This window comes from Malania oleifera, chromosome 8, assembly GCF_029873635.1.
Source record: "Malania oleifera isolate guangnan ecotype guangnan chromosome 8, ASM2987363v1, whole genome shotgun sequence".
In the NCBI taxonomy this organism is placed as follows: domain Eukaryota; kingdom Viridiplantae; phylum Streptophyta; class Magnoliopsida; order Santalales; family Ximeniaceae; genus Malania; species Malania oleifera.
In genome coordinates, this window is record NC_080424.1 from 92,941,898 (window position 1) to 92,957,741 (window position 15,844).

A 15,844-nucleotide genomic window follows, 5' to 3' on the forward strand; every position below is an offset into this window, starting at 1 on the left:
TGGACAGGAAATGTAGTAGACTATTCTGGATTGAAGGTATTCAGTTGTCCAGCCTATGTTCACGTGTCTAGTGAGGAGAGATCGAAACTTGATGCAAAGTCTAGACGTTGCATCTTTTTGGGATATCAAAAAGGTGTGAAGGGGTTCAAGTTGTCGGACTCAATGGCAAACAAGGTGGTGATCAATAAGGATGTAATTTTCGATAAGAAAGTTATGGTGAAGCGTACTTAAGAATTTGATGAAAAGAAACAGAATCCAAAAAATAGAAGCAGAGATGAACATGTTGTGTAGGTGGAGTTAAAAGCTCAGGGCAACGACAATGATCTTGGTCCTTTGGTTGCAGGGAGTTCTAGCTGGGGAAACTAGCAAGTCAACAATATTCCTATACAAAGATCCAGACACACTATCAGACCTTCGCTAAGGTAAGGGTTTGAAGAGTTAGTTTCTTATGCTATCATTACTAGTTGTAATGATCCAACTACTTTTCAAAAGGCAGTGCACGACCAGGAGAAAAGTAGGTGGATAGGTGCTATGATTGAGGAAATGGAATTGCTGCAAAAGAATCAAACTTGGGAGTTAGTAGAGTTTTCAAATAGGAAGAGGGTGATAGATTACAAATTGATAAATAGGGAAAAGGAAGCAATTTCAGAAAAGGAAAGAGAGAAGTTCAAGGCATGATTAGTGGCAAAAGGTACTCACAGAAAAAGGTAATAGATTATAATGAAATTTTTTCACCTGTGGTTCGACACACTTCCATCAGGGTAGTGTTGGGGTAGTAGCTCATTATGATATAAATTTGGAACAAATGGATGTGAAGACGACATTTCTCCATGGTGACTTAGAGGAACATATTTATATGGTACAGTCAGAGGGATTCAGTGAACTAGGGAAAGAACACTTAGTTTGCAAGTTGAAGAAATCTCTTTACAGGCTGAAACAGTCTCCAAGGCAATGGTACAAAAGATTTGATTCCTATATGATCAAGATTGACCACAAAAGATATGAATATGATTGTTGCGTGTATGTGAATAAACTTAATGATGGTTCTCTTGTTTTCTTGTTGTTGTATGTTGATGACATGTTAATAGTTGGGAAAGATTTAATTGAGGTAAATCAGTTAAAGGAACTATTGCATAAAGATTTTGACATGAAAGATCTTGGGCTAGCCAAGAAGATACTTGGGATAGAGATTTGTAGGGATAGAACTGCACGAAAGTTATGGTTATCTCAGGGTGGTTATATAGAGAAGGTATTGGAAAGGTTCAACACGGCTGATGCTAAATCGGTATGTACACCTCTAGCGAGCCATTTTAAATTGTTTACTGTTGAATGCCCAATACGAATGATGATATCTGGGACATGTCAAAGGTCCCTTATGCTAGCGTCGTAGGGAGTTTAATGTATGTCATGGTATATACAAGACTAGACTTAGCACATGCAGTGAGTGTGGTGAGTAAGTTTCTCTCTAATAGACAACACTGGGAAGCTGTCAAATGGATTTGCAGATATTTACAGGGTACTTCTAGTTATGGCATCATGTTCGGTGAGCAATTAGATAGTCCATCAGTTGTGGGATTTGTTGATGCTGATTATGCAGGGGATATGGATGACAGAAGATCTACAACGGGCTATGTTTTTACCCTTGTGGGAGGACCTATATGTTGGAGGTCCATGGTACAATCCTTGGTGGCATTATCTACAACTGAATCTGAATATATGGCAATTGTCGAAGCTGCAAAAGAAGGCTTATGGCTTACCGATTTAGTCAAAGAGTTGGGTATACAATAAAATGGAGTTGTGTTATGTTGTGATAGCCAAAGCATTATCTACTTAGTGAAGAATCAAGTATACCATGCTAGAATCAAGCATATTGGTGTAAGGTTCCACAGGGTCTGGGAATTGATTACTTCAGATGAACTTGTATTGAAAAAAGTTCACACATCAAAAAATGCAGTAGACATTTTGACAAAACCGGTTACTACTGAAAAGTTCAAGCATTGCTTGGACTTACTTCATGTCTCCAATTGCTAGAAGGAAGACGGACCCAACCTAACGTTCCAAAGTTAAGGTGGAGTAATGAGACATGTTTTCAGGTTCTCTTAAGGGGCATATATTCACCAAGGTGGAGATTGTTATGTTTGTGTGGCTCATATACTTGAAGGAGTACATAAACAAGGAAAAAAACATAGTTGAAATCACTTGTATTGATGGTAGCAGCAATTAGTCGACAAATTAGCCCAATTCGTCGACTAATTTGTTTTGGGCAGTGAGGATGATTTCAAAATTTGAATGTAAACATTAATACGGTTGGGTGTTTGGAGGGAAGCCTTCATGGTGTAGACACCCTATTTTTGCCCTAGCCAAATAGAACACTAGGTCCCCTCTTATTTTATTATTATTATTATTATTATTATTATTATTATTATTATTATCACTACTATTATTATTATTATTATTATTATTATTATTACTATTTATTATTATTATTATTATTATTATTATTATTATTAATAGCATTAGTATCTTATTTTGGCTATTATTATTTTTAGTAATGTTATCATTATTATTATTATTATTATTTATTACTTTTAATATTAGTATTATTACTTTATTTTTTAATATTATTATTATTATTATTTTACCAATAAGTATCTTAATTTTTATTTTTGCTATAATTATTTATTATTATTTACTATTAGTAGTAGTATTATTATTATTATTACCTTATTGACACTTATATTATTATGATAATTATTATTACTATTTCCATTTTCATTATTACCATAAGAATAAAAGCATAAAAAAAAAAGAAAAAAAAGAAAATCAAAAAAGGGAAGTTGTTTTAGGGTTTTGGGATTTTTTTTTATATAATGGCAAAGGGGGGAACACACAAAGGGGGGGCGCACAGTGAAACAAAAAAAAAGAATCCGTTTCTTTCCTTCTGCTTATTCTTCTTCTCTGGTGATCCATCCTCTTCTCAGCAACCATCATCGCTAACACCCCCCTGCTGCCATCCGAGGAGACTCCAGCAGCCACGGCCAGCCACCACCCAGCAGAGCCACTTTTGCAGCAGCCATGAACTCCCCCTGCAACTCCAGCGAACCAGCAGCTCCTTGGCCAAATCCTGTTCCTGCAACCGGTGCCGTCGCCGACGCCCCCACCACTGCAGCATCTCCATCTCCCACGGCCACACCAGCTGGAGCCCGGCAGCCACAGCAGGTCTCCAGCCAAACCCGAACCTCCGGTGGTCTCCAGCTTGCCTCTGATCTCTAGACAGCCCCTGCAAGCCGCCACCAGTCACCCTTCGCTGCAACCGAGCACCACCCTCTGCCGCTGCAACCTTGTTCTCCCTTGCTCCGGCCACAGCACAGCAGGACCCGAACCCATGTCTTCCTCAGTCCCGGCGATACCCCCCCGTTAGTTCCCTGTATGCACATCAATACACACACACACACATTGTACACGGACAGAGCACACACACTGTCACACACATGAATTTTGTTTTATTTTTATTTACTTGTTTATTTATTTATTTTACATCTTTATTTGTTTTGGAATATTTGAGACACTAACATTGTTGCTTACTTTTGCAGGCACATATATATGTCTATATATATATATATATATACATGTACATGTAAAGTTTAATTTTTTTTTTTATATACATTTAATTGGGTTTATATATATATATATATATATATATATATATATATATATATATACGTATATTGGTTTTATTTTAAGTCTTAAAGCTCAAGTTTTTATTTTTATTTTTTTTTCTCTTTTCTCTTATTTGCATGTGGGTATGTATTAAAATAATATCTATTGTGGTATTTAGTGTGTGTATATTAATATAATACTTGTTGTAGCTTTTAGTTAAATATTTGCATATAGGCTATGTGTATATATGTATATTAATACATTATTTGCTGTAATATTTAATTAATGTTTATATCTAGGTTATGTATGTGTGTATGTTGATATAATATTTGTTGTAGTATTTAGTTAATATTATTATTATTATTATTATTATTATTATTATTATTATTATTTTTGCTAGTTTTGGTTTGTCCTAATATCTAATGTCTTGATTTTTGTTTTTTTTCTTTGCGTATGCAGGTACATAGGTTTTTATAATTTTTATAGTCATTTTAATTTTTGATACGCAGGGTAAGTTTTGATTGTATTATTCATATAAGTTAATTTTCTTGAGTGCGGAATTTTTATAGTTGGAACTTGTCTAGATATTTAAAGTTTAATTTCATTTTATTCGTTGGATTGTTAATATTATTGTTGCATGTTTAATACGTAGTTAGAATAGTTATTGTAATTATTTACTTAATCCATAGGTTTAGGGCTATTTAGGGTTTTCATTGTTGATGTATGTTCAATTTTAATTACTTAAGGTTTTCTTTATGTGTTATCTATACTCATATTAATATTTTCTGATATTTAGTATTCGTATTCTAATATTTTATCATGTTTACATATAAAGGTATCAATCATTATGGTAAGTTTAGTGTTCTAGTATATATTTTGCTTAGTATGATATTGTATATAATATTACGGTATAATTATTATTTAGCTTCACTTATTAAGGTTTTTTTTTTTTATAGATGGTATTACCTTGCATAGTATCTTGAGTGTTTTAATATATATACATATGGTATTTTATTGCCTGTTTTGAAAGTTGTAATATTTTAATAGATATGCTTATTATCATTACTATTTTTATATGCATTGTGATAATTTAATATTTTAACTTATTATCTTATTAATATATAGTAAAACCTCCCATACTAGTATTTTCCTATAAAAATTTTATATACAATTTCAAAATTTGGGAGCGTAATTTCTTAGATATTTTATTGATTTTTAATCCCTATAATTTTATTGCGGGGGTATGAGCCTTTGGGCATCACGTACCCTAAGCTCTGAGGGAATATATATGTATATATTATAATTATTTATTTATTCTTTATGTGTATTTATAAATTCATAAAAAGGAGTAATTTAAAGACTTATTAGATTAACTTAGGGATAATTTCAAATTAATTAGGTACCGTTCGTAAGAACGGGCGTGTAGGGGGTGCTCGTACCTTCCCCTCGCGTAACCGAACTCCCGACCCCAACTCTGGTAATGTGGACCGATTCTACCCCTAACGGGGTAGTAATCATGTGTTCTAACCGCACTAAAGGTTAGTGGCGACTCCGATATTCCATGAATTTTTCTTAAAAATAAAAAATTGATTTTTATTTCGCCGCCCGGGGCGCACGCGCTCCCGGGATGTCGCGACAGCTTGGCGACTCCACTGGGGACTTAGAGAGTCGAGCTATTAATTAATTAGAAATTATCCCATGTTCTAATTTAATAAATCTTTTAATTACTCCTTATTTTGTGAATATTGTAATTTGTAAGTAACTTTGATGAATTGTAGATATTTTACTTCCATAATTTGTAAATAACCTTAATTAATTGAAAATATCTTGTTTCCTAATTTTTTTTGAATACTAATTGTAGATATTTTATTTCCAAATACTCTGAATAAGCATATTAATTGTAGATATTTTGAAGAAGCATATTAATTACCGATATTTTGTGTACTAATCGTAAATATTTTGTTTCCTTATTCTTTTGTTTCCAAATTTTTTGTGAATAAACATATTAATTGCATATATTGTGTTTCCTTATCTTTCGAATATATATATATATTAATGGTAGATATCTTGTTTCCATATTATTTATAGTATGTGAATAAATATGGGAATAGCGGGATTAGGTTAAATTTAAATTCACACACTTTCACGCTCTATACCCGAGCTTTCCTTACTAGGATTAGATAGGAGTGTAATAGCGTCAGTCCCTTCGTGGCAGAGCTTAATGGGACCAGCGAACCACTCCACTCAGTACGGGTTTTATCCGGACCCCAATGGGGGAGGATGGAATTCCAAACTGGGAACCTTTTGTCAATAGGGTTAGAGCCTACCAGCACATACTTGTGTATAGTCTTCCCTAACTAGGATAGTGTCATGACGAACCCTGTATATACATACCTACCCTGGGTTGGGACATCCTTATCCCCATGCTGTCTATTGTATATATGTTGTGAGATACCTTGTATTATACCATGCATTCTGCATCCATTTTAGACTTACATACTACTTAGCCAGTATTCTGAAAAGACCCAATAATGAGACCATGGCCCATTCTTTCAAAAACGAAGCACTTGGCCCAAACATTTTAAAAATATGGGTTGGCCCAATCCTTTTCAAATAACTCGGGCCCAATTCTTTAAAAACAAATCTTGGGCCTGACCTTTTCCTAAGCAAAAACTCGGCCCATGCCTAAGTTTCAAAAAGGGGCAAACCCAGATTTCAAAAGAGGACTTCAACCCCATTGCCTAAAAATTTGGGCCAACATTTTTTCAAGTAATCCAAGCCTAATTCCTTTTCAACTAGGGCCTTAACCCATCATGAAATAGCTCGAAGCCCATATTTTAAAATACTTGAGGCCCAAGTACACATTTAAGTCCACAAGTCTGCATTGAATGAATCCTACGAGTTGACTAGATTGGGTCAACCCTAACCTCAGAACATAATCTGACCCTTCATGGAATCTAAGATAGATAGACCATCATCAAGGAAATGAAGGGTTGAGGGAGAAATTGAATTGAAATCGTCACCCATCAATGGTCGTTTTAATCTTTGAAATGTTCATTAGTGGAATTTTTCTAGAATGCTGGCTAAGTAGTTAGTTAGGTTACATTACATCCATGCATAATTTCACACATAGTCATGCACGATAAGTCGCATACATGTTCATATCATTATTTGTATGTATAAGTGCACTAGTTGCATCCATGCATAAACACCCATTGCATAACCTAATCGTGCATTCCATGCTCAATTTCATTACTATACATGCATAGTCATCTCCAATGAGTCAGTAATCATATCCCAATTTCCTGTAAAACCAGTGTACCAAGGTGGTGAAATCGAGATTTGAAATTCTAAAAGCAGGCGAAATAGAACGGTTTCTGCACATCCTTTTAAGTTTTTGACAAAGGGTTAGACTCATGCGGAAGGATCTAGAAGGTCAGATGTGCTCTCTCGCGCCAAATCCTGAAGATGTCCATCAAAATGTGCAAAAGATTAAGAATCAGATGGAGGAGGTAGCCCCCTCGTGGAGCCAAACTACACGACTTCCAAAGCAGGCAGTTGAAAACAAGCCTTTGTTCCAACCATGGTTGATGGAGTCGCTAGCTGGTCTAGGCTTAAGCCTACACACATTTGTCCTATCAACCCAGGATATGAAACCTCAACTGGAGAGAGATGTTCAAGTTCCGCCCTTCATCAATCCTAATATTCAAGAAGGGGGAATAGGTAAAGAAATGGGCAAAGTGCAGATACCTAATGAAGAAATGGATCATAAGAATGAAGTCTGGGAAGAACAGCTGCAAGCTATGCAAAAGGCAAACATGTCTGGTTCATCGGATGCTTTCAATCCTTGTCTAATGTCGAATTCGATCTTACCCCAAAAGCTCAAAGTCCCAAATTTTGCGAAGTTTAGTGGGTCTGAGTGTCCACTAGCTCACTTGGGGATGTATTTACGGAAGATGGCCGCATATTGTGATAATGATGATCTGCTCATCCATTGTTTCCAAAGTAGTTTAACAGGGGAAGCTCTAGAATGGTGTCGCCAAGTAAAAGTACATACATGGAGAGATCTAGCTCGCGCTTTTATGACTCAATATCGCCAGGAGGCAGTTCTAATTTCAAAGAGTAGGGAGGAGAAGACGAGCGATTGCTCTTATCAAAAGAAGGAGATGACAGCCCAGAGTTGCCCTATGATAGGAAAAGGGAAAGTAGTTTACCCATATCCATGTGTTGCCCATTTCCCTAAAAGGACCCCCAAGAATAGTCCCAATCGGGCAGTCATCCAAGAGCAAATTGAAGATGCAATCAATATGTGGAAAGCAAAGTGCTCGGAGTCAGAACGAAGCCTTGTTAAATGGGTTGATAGAAAGAAAAGTAAGAAAGCCCAAATGACACAAGAGCAATGTTGTCAGACAGTCTCGCACATCGAATCTAAAAGCAACCTCGTTTTTAGACACCATGATGATCAGATTGTACATGCAAGCACAAGGCCTTTGGTCATGCCCGCCCATGTTCAAACACAAGATAGAGGTGTCCAGAGGAAAGTCAGAAAGATAGACCGTATCCCGATGACCTACGCAGAATTATTTCCACAATTGGTTGAAAGACATCTAATTGCACCTATGCCTGGAGCGTTGGTACAGTTCCCTTACCCAAGATGGTACAACCCAAATGCTCACTGTGAGTATCACGCTAAGGCAATAGGTCATTCAATTGAAAAATGCTGGGCCTTTAAGCATAAAGTACAATCATTGAGAGAGGCTGGTTGGTTAACCTTCGATGTCAAGCAACCAAGAGTCCAGGGGAATCCTTTGCCCAAACACGAGGAAGGAAGTGGTTAACATATCAGAGAGGTTCCCAAATCAATGGTTTCAGTTGTTATCCATAGAGGCTAAAGTGTTGGAGTACTGAGCTTTTTGACTATCTAATCCTTTTCAGTTGATATTCTTTTGTTTTCCCCATTGTTATTTGCATTTTGTGATCCGTGGACGCCTGTGTCTCGGAAGATTTTCTATATTCAATAAAATGAATTATGCATTTGGTTATCTTACTTGCATCATGAGTCCAGTTGCCAAATATTGTTTGCTTATGTTTCATGCGGGAATAAGGAAAGTAATATTGCCAGTGTTCATGAGCTAGAAAGAGATGTTAAAGGATGAAACAATCTTTGAATTCAGATGTTATGAAGAAGTTTTTTTGTTTACTTTCCAAGGAATTCAACGAAGTGGCTGCGCTGTTCTGATAATTTCCTATCAATTAATCACTCATGTTTTGAACAAATGATGGATGGCCCTCTTTGGCCGACCAGTTATCCCTAAAAAGAACCCAAACAATGATTTTCCATTTGTTAACCAAATTGAACTTGAATGTTAAACCAGTTTTTTTCTTAAAATTCAAATCACCAAAAATCCAACCTGGGTTTGGGTCCCTTAGCGTTTGGCAAATCATTTGAGACAATAGTCATTACCAAAAGGATGGCAGGCCATTGTTCTGCTACCCAAAAGAAAGTCAAAGAAGAAATCCCTTGCAAACCCTTTTTGAGCCTGAAAGATTCATTTCTTGATTAACCCGTCAAAGGATCACACCCTACACTGGGGCAGTTTTCAAAGATTGGTCCCAATTGAAGTTCAAATGAAAATGAAGACAAGATTCCTTTATAAAGGAAAAAGTGAAAGTTGCAGTAAAAGGAGGAAAATAAGATTAAAAGGGAAAGAAAAAAGAAAAAAAGAAAAGCAGGAGGAAGAAGAAAGAAAATAAGGGACTTACTACATATGTGATCTTTGACCAAATTACCCTTGATGAAATTGGTGATTTTTGAGCCTTATGTAATTCCTTTTTTCTTTAACCCATATCCTTAGGCTACATTACGGTCCAAATGAAAGTCCTGACCAGATTGGTATACATTGTTGTCTCTAATGATTTGTCATACTCAATACTGAGTCTGAACTACGTAATGACCTGATCCTGAAAAGGTACGTAGGCAGCTTGTTTAAATAACAAGTTCGGTCATCATCTTGCAAAGCGCCTCAACTCGAATTGGGGGCATAAAACATTATTTGGGGTGGTATTTTTGAGCCTTAGTTTCCCTTTTATTCTGAAATCCTACATCCCTAAGCCTACGTTTCGTCCCAAGTCTTAAAGACCATCTTGAGATCAAAGCATGGGTTGATGGAACTGGGGCAGTTGAAGAGAATGACAGTCGTCTAGGTTAGGAAATCAACATTATACGACTCTTGAATACTAGTATGAATTTTCCCCTATGATAGCATTGAAACATGGTAAAACATTTATTTTGTGCGGATGGCCTTTTGATTTAGCAAGTTGATGTCATAATTGCATAATCATTCCTCATTCTTTAAAAAAAAAAAAAAAAGGAACTCTTCTTACTCTTTAGAGCATTAAAAGAGGATGGATAGTCAAAAAGTTTCAGAATCACCAGAAATTTCTATAAAGAAGATCTTTGTGGAGAAAGAGCAGCCTAACTAGGGTCAATGTTATGTCAGAATCTGCTTATCCAAATTATAGAGTCAAGATCGGTGGCAGATGAATTTAAAGGGGACAAATTTCGAGTTGAGTCTCAATAGGTCCCATTCAAGCACCTTCTTATTAGATTGGAATATGAGATCGAAGTCAAGATCAGCTGTAGGTCCATTCAACTGGGGCAAATTTTGTGATTTTCATTTGAGTTGAGTCAATCACTTTCATGACTGGATGAATAAAGAAGATTAAGCCAAGATCAGTAGTAGATCCATTCAAATATGATGAGTTTCATGTAGAGACCAAAGATGAGGTCATTGATCACAAGCGCATTAGGAGAAAAGATTCATGCATGCATTACCTAAATTTCATATATTGTCATGCATTCTATGCATTATCTACATTTCATGCTTATCATCCATTGCATGTAGTACCTACATTTCATGTATTTCCATACGTTTCATGCATTGCCTTATATTTCACACATTACCACACATCTCATGCATTGCCATGCATTTCATGCATTGCCTACATTTCATGCATTGTCATTCATTGCATGCATTACCTACATTTCACGTATTACCATGCATCTCATGCATTGTCATGCATTTCACGCATTACCATACATCTCATGCATCGCCATGGTGCGTTTCATACATTACACAAAAAAATAAAAAATAAAAAATGCATACATATAATCACAAGTTAGTAACATGCATATCAATAGCGACATATCACTGCATTATAAGTTAGCAACATGCATACATATAGTAACATATCATTGCATTCTAGCATCACAAGCAGCAATAGAGCACCCTTCACACTTGTCTTGAGCTTTCGAATGATTATTTGACATCCTTGATGGAGAGATTCCTGTTGTGTTTAATTATGAGCTGGGGTAACTGACCCCAAGCACACATTTATTTACTTGGAAAACTAGGGCAAGTTGTCCCAGGCACACATTGATTTATTTTGATACTGGGGCAACAGATCCCAAAGACAAGGGGATTCATTTATTGACATTCGGATTTTACCCCAAGCCCATTTTTCAAATAGAGTAACAACTTTCCAAACTTTGCTTTCACATCTTGTTACTGGTTGAGGTGGCTTGGATCATCGTATCCCTACGGCTCGGATTCTTACATTCGAAGCAAGCCATCATTGTGTCCCATGGCTGGATCATCGTGTCCCTACGGCTCGGATTCTTACATTCGAAGCAAGCCATCATTGTGTCCCATGGCTGGATCATCGTGTCCCTACGGCTCGGATTCTTACATTCGAAGCAAGCCATCATTGTGTCCCGTGGCTGGATCATCGTGTCCCTACGGCTCGGATTCTTACATTCTAAGCAAGCCATCATTGTGTCCCATGGCTGGATCATCGTGTCCCTACGGCTCGGATTCTTACATTCGAAGCAAGCCATCATTGTGTCACATGGCTGGATCATCGTGTCCCTACGGCTCAGATTCTTACATTCGAAGCAAGCCATCATTGTGTCCCATGGCTGGATCATGGTGTCCCTACGGCTCGGATTCTTACATTCGAAGCAAGCCATCATTGTGTCCATGGCTGGATCATCGTGTCCCTACGGCTCGGATTCTTACATTCGAAGCAAGCCATCATTGTGTCCCATGGCTGGATCATCGTGTCCCTACGGCTCGGATTCTTACATTCGAAGCAAGCCATCATTGTGTCCCATGGCTGGATTATCGTGTCCCTACGGCTCGGATTCTTACATTCGAAGCAAGCCATCATTGTGTCCCATGACTGGATCATCGTGTCCCTACGGCTCGGATTCTTACATTCGAAGCAAGCCATCATTGTGTCCCATGGCTGGATCATCGTGTCCCTACAGCTCGGATTCTTACATTCGAAGCAAGCCATCATTGTGTGCCATAGCTGGATCATCGTGTCCCTACAGCTCGGATTCTTACATTCGAAGCAAGCCATCATTGTGTCCCATGACTGGATCATCATGTCCCTACGGCTCGGATTCTTACATTCGAAGCAAGCCATCATTGTGTCCCATGGCTGGATCATCGTATCCCTACGGCTCGGATTCTTATATTCGAAGCAAGCCATCATTGTGTCCCATGGCTGGATCATCGTATACCTACGGCTCGGATTCTTACATTCATAGCAAGCCATCCCTGTGTACCTCAACCTGGATTCTTACATTCAGTGCAGATCGTCTCTGGTTGGCAGAAGTAAACAACTCTTGATTAACCTGAAAAGCCATAGAGAGTTGAATGGCTTGGCTAAAATAGGTGTCTTTTATCTTTGCAGGCTTGTTGCTACAAAAAAACGTAGGAGAGTTCCTACCGTTACATTGAAGCAACTAAGCCTACAAAGAGGGGCAGCTGTAGACACTCTATTTTTGCCATAGCCAAATAGAACACTGGGTCCCCTCTTATTTTATTATTATTATTATTATTATTATTATTATCACTACTATTATTATTATTATTATTATTATTACTATTTTTATTATTATTATTATTATTATTATTATTATTATTAGCATTAGTATCTTATTTTGGCTATTATTATTTTTAGTAATGTTATCATTATTATTATTATTATTTATTACTTTTAATATTAGTATTATTACTTTATTTTTTAATATTATTATTATTATTTTACCAATAAGTATCTTAATTTTTATTTTTGCTATAATTATTTATTATTATTTACTATTAGTAGTAGTAGTATTATTATTATTACCTTATTGATACTTATATTATTATGATAATTATTATTACTATTTCCATTTTCATTATTACCATAAGAATAAAAGCATAAAAAAAAGGAAAAAGAAAAAGAAAATAAAAAAAGGGAAGTTGTTTTAGGGTTTTGGGATTTTTTTTTATATAATGGCAAAGGGGGGAACACACAAAGGGGGGGCGCACAGTGAAACAAAAAAAAAAGAATCTGTTTCTTTCCTTCTGCTTCTTCTTCTTCTCTGGCGATCCATCCTCTTCTCAGCAACCATCATCGCCAACACCCCCCTGTTGCCATCCGAGGAGACTCCAGCAGCCACGGCCAGCCACCACCCAGCAGAGCCACTTTTGCAGCAGCCGTGAACTCCCTCTGCAACTCCAGCGAACCAGCAGCTCCTTGGCCAAACCTTGTTCCTGCAACCGGCGCCGTCGCTGACGCCCCCACCACTGCAGCATCTCCATCTCCCACGGCCACACCACTTGGAGCCCGGCAGCCACAGCAGGTCTCCAGCCAAACCCGAACCTCCGGTGGTCTCCAGCTTGCCTCTGATCTCCAGACAGCCCCTGCAAGCCGCCACCAGTCACCCTTCGCTGCAACCGAGCACCACCCTCTGCCGCTGCAACCTTGTTCTCCCTTGCTCCGGCCACAGCACAGCAGGACCCGAACCCATGTCTTCCTTAGTCCCGGTGATACCCCCCCGTTAGTTCCCTGTATGCACATCAATACACACACACACATTGTACACGGACAGAGCACACACACTGTCACACACATGAATTTTGTTTTATTTTTATTTACTTGTTTATTTATTTATTTTACATCTTTATTTGTTTTGGAATATTTGAGACACTAACATTGTTGCTTACTTTTGCAGGCACATATATATGTCTCTATATATATATATATATATATATATATATATATATATATATATACATGTACATGTAAAGTTTAATTTTTTTTTTTATATATACATTTAATTGGGTTTATATATATATACGTATATTGGTTTTATTTTAAGTCTTAAAGCTCAAGTTTTTATTTTTATTTTTTTCTCTTTTCTCTTATTTGCATGTGGGTATGTATTAAAATAATATCTATTGTGGTATTTAGTGTGTGTATATTAATATAATACTTGTTGTAGCTTTTAGTTAAATATTTGCATATAGGCTATGTGTATATATGTATATTAATACATTATTTGCTGTAATATTTAGTTAATGTTTATATCTAGGCTATGTATGTGTGTATGTTGATATAATATTTGTTGTAGTATTTAGTTAATATTATTAATATTATTATTATTATTATTATTATTATTATTATTATTATTATTTTTGCTAGTTTTGGTTTGTCCTAATATCTAATGTCTTGATTTTTGTTTTTTTTCTTTGCGTATGCAGGTACATAGGTTTTTATAATTTTTATAGTCATTTTAATTTTTGATACGCAGGGTAAGTTTTGATTGTATTATTCATATAAGTTAATTTTCTTGAGTGCGGAATTTTTATAGTTGGAACTTGTCTAGATATTTAAAATTTAATTTAATTTTATTCGTTGGATTGTTAATATTATTGTTGCATGTTTAATACATAGTTAGAATAGTTATTGTAATTATTTACTTAATCCATAGGTTTAGGTCTATTTAGGGTTTTCATTGTTGATGTATGTTCAATTTTAATTACGTAAGGTTTTCTTTATGTGTTATCTATACTCATATTAATATTTTCTAATATTTAGTATTCGTATTCTAATATTTTATCATGTTTACATATAAAGGTATCAATCATTATGGTAAGTTTAGTGTTCTAGTATATATTTTGCTTAGTATGATATTGTATATAATATTATGGTATAATTATTATTTAGCTTCACTTATTAAGGTTTTTTTTTTTTTTTTATAGATGGTATTACCTTGCATAGTATCTTGAGTGTTTTAATATATATACATATGGTATTTTATTGCCTGTTTTGAAAGTTGTAATATTTTAATAGATATGCTTATTATCATTACTATTTTTATATGCATTGTGATAATTTAATATTTTAACTTATTATCTTATTAATATATAGTAAAACCTCCCATACTAGTATTTTCCTATAAAAATTTTATATACAATTTCAAAATTTGGGAGCGTATTTTCTTAGATATTTTATTGATTTTTAATCCCTATGATTTTATTGCGGGGGTATGAGCCTTTGGGCATCACGTACCCTAAGCTCTGAGGAAATATATATGTATATATTATAATTATTTATTTATTCTTTATGTGTATTTATAAATTCATAAAAGGAGTAATTTAAAGACTTATTAGATTAACTTAGGGATAATTTCAAATTAATTAAGTACCGTTCGTAAGAACGGGCGCGTAGGGGGTGCTCGTACCTTCCCCTCGCGTAACCGAACTCCCGACCCCAACTCTGGTAATGTGGACCGATTCTACCCCTAACGGGGTAGTAATCATGTGTTCTAACCGCACTAAAGGTTAGTGGCGACTCCGATATTCCATGAATTTTCCTTAAAAATAAAAAATTGCTTTTTATTTCGCCGCCAGGGGCGCACGCTCTCCCGGGACGTCACGACACATGGTATTTATAAATATACCATTATGGGTTTATTTAGAGTGTGGAAGATCATTGTGTTGTATTGTATTGTGTATATTGTGATTTTCATAGTAAAAACCTTTGCCAATTATTCCCATGGATGTAGGTTTTGCCGAATCACGTAAATCTTTGTGTAGATTGTTATTGCTTTCAAATATACTGAGTGTGTGTGTGTGTTCCATTTTAGTTCTACATTGTTTGTTGCATTTAAATTCTGATGTGCAAATTCATAGTTCATTCACAACACGATCTTAGTATAATCTTAACTATTTTTTTTACTTGCAAGTAAACACACGCATTTAACAAAAATATGCAAAGTGTAGTTGACCAAATTGTATACTTTTTTCGGTGCAACATAAGCCAATTGAGTTCTAAGTTTAGGTCA